Source organism: Mandrillus leucophaeus, unplaced genomic scaffold, assembly GCF_000951045.1.
Source record: "Mandrillus leucophaeus isolate KB7577 unplaced genomic scaffold, Mleu.le_1.0 Scaffold731, whole genome shotgun sequence".
In the NCBI taxonomy this organism is placed as follows: Eukaryota; Metazoa; Chordata; class Mammalia; order Primates; family Cercopithecidae; genus Mandrillus; species Mandrillus leucophaeus.
Genome location: NW_012107931.1, coordinates 630861 through 637617, shown reverse-complemented (window position 1 = coordinate 637617; position 6757 = coordinate 630861).

Below are 6757 nucleotides of genomic sequence, written 5' to 3'. Positions count from 1 at the left end.
CCCATGCTTGCAAGCTGTGTTTTCCCAGCCAGATGAATGACCTCAGCACAACACAGCTGCCTTGACTGAGTATTTAAACATCCCCAAAGTCCTGGGACTATCAGATCCTCAATCCACTGGTCAGCTGCGTCAGCTCTTTCACTACAGGAGACAAAAGCCTCCTCAGAAGCTACAGAGAGGCCACTGGCTCTCACACCTAGCCTCAGACTGCTCATTTGCTCTATTATCCTTCCCGGGGACTCAATACAGCTCAGCAGTCACAGCAACTCCACTCTCCCTGCAGCCGCTGTGCCCCCCCATGTATTTCAAATATCTCCATAGCCTGATCATGGCCTAAACTGTATTCTGCCTGGGCAGTAGGAAGAAAGGGCTTCATAAGGGCACAGGATAGCATTGGCTGGATGGCTATTCCTACGAATGCTCTGGATCCAGAGAAAGCTGTAAAAGTAGCCGTGATGTCTGAAAAGAAGAGATTTTTGGGCAAGTCATTTACCCCTGCCTGCCTTCGTGTTCTCATCTTAAACCCTACTTTGTGATTGGCTGCAAGGATGAAATGGTAATGTATGGAAGTCACTGGGCACAATGCCTGTGATGGGGGAGCACTCAAACAGCAGCAGGGGGAAGCTGGCTCCGGGGTCCTCCTCCTTCCCCATCCTCCCTAATGCAAACAAGCCAGGACTCATTGCTCATTACCATATCACGTGTCTGCTAAGAAACGCTCTTCCTGATTTACCATCATCCTCACTCTTCTTGTCAGGATCCAGAAAGCTGTAAAGAGGGCTTCAGTGACATCTATAGGAGTCTCATTCTTTTAAAAATTCAAAGCACGTAATGGCTAATGGTAGCATTTATAAAATCTGAGTAGTAGACGCATAGGTATATGTTATGACATTTTCTGCACTTCTATATGTTTAAAAACTTTTTTTAAAGAAAGTATGGGGGGCAAAAAGACAATTTACATAATCCAGAGGGAATTTCACAGAACTCACTGTGGGGACGAAGCCATGGGCAGGTGAGGGCAGAACGACCAGGAGGTTTGGTGAGAAAGTGGACAGAGGGGGAATCGGGAGTGTCGCCCGCAACTGGTGGGGGTGGCCAGGTGGATGACTGTGGCATTCATGGATTTAGGGAACACAGAGAGCAGTGGGTACATGGGAGCAGCACAATGCCAGGGGGACATCCAATAGAGCCATCAGGGGCAGCGGGCCCCTGAGGTGTGTTCCCAGAGAGAGGCAGCCACCTGTCAGTGATGGTTCAAGCACAGAGTAAAATGGCCAGTGGGAGGGGGCCAGACAAAAAGAGCCGCGCCGCGCCGGCACTCACAGCCAGGCAGAGCAGCAGAAAGCGCTGGAAACAGGAGAATTGGAAGCATCGCTACATCAAAACAGCCGAATTTAAAAAAGCAAACAGAGGAAAAGGTTCACAACAAATAAAACAGACAAAAGATTGCTATTCTGAATAGTTACAGTGTTCTTACCATGAATAAATTAAAAACACCAAGATTCTGATCACCAAGCAGGTAAAATACTTGAATAGATGATTCACCAAAGAGGAATTAAACGTGTTAATAATCCTATGGGGGAAAAGAGTTAAAGAAATGAACCTGAAGCTTTTCACTTACCACGTTGCTGGTGTGGTGCTGATGACAGTAATTTGGGGGATTGTTTTTAATGAAGTCTTGCTGGTGAAGAAGTGATGACGTGCATTGCTGGTGATGGTGATGGTATACGATTGCACGGCTTTCACAAAAGCAGCTTGAGAACAGGCGTCAGAGGCCTAAAAATATCCCATACTTTGCTTGCATCTAATTGGGTCAATTTATGCCAAAGGTATTTTTATTTATAATAGCAAAAAAGGAGACATAATGTGCAATAAGTTTAGTCTCTCCACTGCAGAAAATGTAGTTCCCACAGATCATCCTTACAGAGTTTATAGTAAGATGAGGAAATGCTCACGTTATTATAAAGAGACAGTTTCACTCTTTTCGCCCAGGCTGGAGTGAAGAGGCACGGTCTCTGCTCACTGTAACTTCCACCCCTCACCAGGTTCAAGCGATTCTCCTGCCTTAGCCTCCCAAGTAGCTAGGATTATAGGCGCCCGCTACTATGCCTGGCTAATTTTTGTATTTTTAGTAGAGACGGGGTTTCGCCATGTTGCCCAGACTGGTCTCGAACTCCTGACCACAAGTGATCCACCCACCTCGGCCTCCCAAAGTGCTGGATTACAGCTGTGAGCCACCACGCCCGGCCATAATATTATTTTTAAAAACAGAATTTTTTTGATCAGTGCTAAAGGAGAAAATGAACTGGCTTATCCCATATGCAAAGATGAAAGAGAAAAATGTAATGATCTCAATAGATTTAGATAAAGTATTCAGGGAATTCAAAGTTTATTCACACACACAAAATACACCAATAACAGACTGTGAAGAAAAAAGAACCCGTTCATAATAACAATAGTGGTAGAAATCTACGTGGTACTCAGAAATAATTTTAATAAAGTATGCACTTGTACATTTGTAAGGAAAATTACAAATCCTGATTAAAAGAAATAAAATATTAATGCAAACATGGCAAGGTGTTAAAATTCAAGTCAGGCAGCCACTTTGGGAGGCTGAGGCAAGAGGACTACTTGAGCTCAGCAGTTTGAGACAGGCCTGGGCAACATGGCCAAAAATACAAAAAAATCAGCCAGGTGTGGTGGTGCACACCTGTGGCCCCAGCTACTCGGGAGGCTGAGCAGGAGAATCACTTGAACCTGGAAGACAGAGGCTGCAGTGAGCCAAGATCACGCCACAGCACTCCAGCCTGGGCAACAGAGTAAGACCCTGTCTCAAAAAAAAAAAAAAATCAGGCATTTGTTACAATAGTCATATGTACACTAATTTTATGTATGTTCCAAATAGTTTCTTATGAATTTTAAATGAAAATGTATTTAATTTGCCGTAGCTGTTACATCTTCCATCACAAAGAGCTGTAACTGCCAGGGTGCAAGTGCCGGTGCTTTTTCCTGTATTTTATCATCATCATCCTCAGCTGTTCACTGGCTGCTGACCTGGGGCTCCGAGCTGCTAGGCCTGTGGGAACCCCATGACACGGGAGAGAGCCAGTGGTAGTTCCACCGCGAGCAGGTTCAGAATAGTCGCCAATCCAGGTCAATGCTTGTTGTGCTACAACGGCGCCACCTACTGGTCGGTTCTGGTTCTGACATGCGTCCCCGGGTCTGAAGGGACACCACCATTGGGTATTGGGTATTGGGTAGTCTGTTTCTACCCACTCTGTGTAAAGAGAATAAAGGATTCAGGACTGGAGCGGATTACAGTTGCTCAGCTCCTTTCTCAGTTAGCTGAAGCAGACCAATGCCTTCCCCTCCAGAGAATTTCGATTGTGCTTTTCCTCCCGCCTTGCAGAGGTTAAAGGAGTGGAGTCCTATGTTCTGGAGGGCTCCCTCCCGGCATCCTTGCCAACACCACGGCAATGTTTGAAGCTCTTTAAAAATCATGCCTCAAACCCACATTTGAAGTGAGATTTGAGGGGGAGAACTATTTCTGTAGTAGGATAGGAAAAAACCGCATGAAATGAGAACATACTTTTTTCCGTTTCAAAGCAAGTTGGTCAGCGATGCTATGTAAATGTGTTGGGGTGGTTTTTAGAAATCATGGAATGTTAGGGCTGGACTAGACCTTAGAGATATGTTACTAATTCCCCACGAGGCATTTGAATATCGAAATGTCCAAGAATGTAAGTGTGAAACTAAGAACAAAATTGACCCAATAATACTATATACTAAAGTTACTAAATTTTACTAAATATACTAAAATACTAAATACTAGTATTTCTAGCACTACATACATGTGTTCCCACACCATGTGATGAGGCGTACCTTTCTCCTTCCATGCTGTTTATCAATTCTCTACATCTGCACAACAGCAGACCACTAACGAAGCTGACTGCTTACTTGTATTGATGGTGAAATCATCAACAGCCTGAGTACTTTGTGCTTCAGAATTACTGAAAATCAGGCCAGGCACAGTGGCTCAAACTTGTAATCCCAGCACTTTGGGAGGCCGAGGTGGGAGGATCACCCGAAGTCAGGAGTTCAAAACCAGCCTGGGCAACATGGCAAAACCTTGTCTCTACTAAAAATACAAAAATTAACCAGGCGTTGTAGCACATGCTTGTAATCCCAGATACTCGGGAGGCTGAGACAGGATAATCACTTGAACCTGGAAGACAGAGGTTGCAGTGAGCCAAGATGATGCCACTGCACTCTAGCCTGGGCGACACAGTGAAACTCTGTCTCAAAGTAAAATAAAACAAAATAAATAATAAAATAAACATTAAAATAAATTACTGAAAATCTATATCTTCATGGAGCAATATTTGTGTCACAGAGGCTACAGAGAATCCGCTAGTCACTTCCTTCAATTAGTTTTATGATTTACTTGGATAACAATGTAATGATCATTGCCAGCATTTTGTGCTGTAAGCTGTCAAGCACTGCACTTGGGGCTCTAGTTACAGTAGCTCATTTAGTCTTCCTGATGATCCAATATGTCAGATACTCTTTGCACCCTTTTTACTAATGAAAAACTTGAGGTTCAGAGAAGCTAAGATACTTTCCTAAGGACACACAGCAAATGGTAGGAGGTAGAGCTGATATCAGCAGCTAGGCTGCCTGAGGCCAAGGCGGGCTTACTTAGCCACAAAGCAGCAGGTAGCAAAGAAGCCCTGTCCCAACACTGCCCACAGGTGTACTGGAGAGATCCCTGGATTGGTCCCTGTCCTTCACAGTTGGAACCCAATACCCATCAGCTGAAGGACTCAGACAAGTCACCCCATGAGCCTCAGTTTATCCATAAAATGGAACTTAAAACCTACCTCACAGCATATTAATGGTACTTTCACCGTTAATATGAAAAGTACATAATACAGTACATGGAAATGTACATAATACAGTAAAGTACATAATACAGTAAATGGAAATTTGCTTGATGAATGCCAACATGCCACACAAATGTAAGTTGTCTGTATTACAATATCTTTCCCTCCTAGTTTTAGTTAACCATTTTTGGAAGCTTGTTTTTTGCAATGACTATCCTTACTCAGCAAAGCTTCTGAAATGTTCCTTAATTATGGTCTTATGAAATGTTTGTTTGTGTGCACACTGTGTGACCATCTAGCAAGTCAGTCATTCTCAGCTACTCTTTAAAAGTCAAAAAATAAAAGATGTTGGCAATGTTGCAGAGAAGAGAACGCTCATACACTGTTGGTGGGAATGTAAATTATTCAGCCCCAGTGGAAAGCAGTTGGGAGATTTCTCAAAGAACTAAAAATACAACCACCATTCACCCCAGCAATCCCATTCCTGGGTATGTACCGAAAGGAAAATACATTATTCTACCAAAAATACATCTGCACTCACATGTTGATTGCAGCACTGTCCACAACAGCAAAGCCGTGGAATCCACCTAGGTGCCCATCAGTGGAGGACTGGATAAAGAAAACGGGGCTTCTCTTTGCAGCAACGTGGACGCAGCTGCAGAACATTACGCTAAGTGAATTATCACAGAAACAGAAAACCACTTACACGTGGGAGTGAAACGATAGGTATACACAGACATAAAGATGTAAACAATTGGCCGGGCGGGGTAGCTCACGCCTGTAATCCAAGCACTTTGGGAAGCCGAGGCAGGATGGCTTCAGGCCAGGAGTTTGAGACCAGCCTGGGCGACATAGTGAGACCCTGTTCCTACAAAACATAAAAATAAAAAATGTGACTCACGCCTGTAATCCCAGCATTTTGGGAGGCCAAGGCGGGCGGATCGCCTGAGATCAGGAGTTTGAGACCAGCCTGACCAACGTGGAGAAACCCCATCTCTACTAAAAATACAAAATTAGCCAGGTGTGGTGGCGCATGCCTGTAATCCCAGCTACTCAGGAGGCTGAGGCAGGAGAATCACTTGAACCTGGGAGGCAGAGGTTGTAGTGAGCCGAGATTGCACCATTGCACTCCAGCCTGGGCAGCAAGAGCGAAACTCCGTCTCAAAAAAAAAAAAAAAAAAAAAAAAAAAGTCATTCTTAACTCATTTTTACCAAATATAATGTTTAAAAAAAAAAAAAAAGATGTGTCCTGACTCTCAGTTTTATGAGCCATTCTGAATGGGTGCCATGATGTGGAGCCAGATTAAGATGGGGATTAATGGAAAAGATTTGGGTGTTTACTTCATATTTTTCCCATTAACATTCAATCGTCTTTTCTTGTAAACTTTTAAGAAAAAATTAAGTAGCTCCATTAATGAATAAAATGATGTTATTGGTCCACTAAGAGGATGTGAGTATGGAAAGTGAGGTGCGATAAAACTGACAGATGAAATATCTGGCAGATGAAATAATACACATGATTTTTGTAACTGATACAGTGTAAAATAAAAGCAAGACATGTATTCTTGTGTGATTTTTGTTTTTTTGTTTTTTGTTTGTTTTGAGACGGAGTCTCACTCTGTTGCCGAGGCTGGAGGGCAGTGGTGCAATCTCGGCTCACTGCAAACTCCACCTCCTAGGTTCAAGTGATTCTCCCGCCTCAGCCTCCTGAGTAGCTGAGACTACAGCTGCCACCATCCCAGCAAATTTTTTTTTTTTTTTTTTTTTTTGGCCAGGCTAGTCTTGAACTCCTGACCTTAGGTAATCCACCCGCCTTGGCCTCCCAAAGTGCTGGGATTACAGGCATGAGCCACCGCACCGGCCTTTTTGGTAGC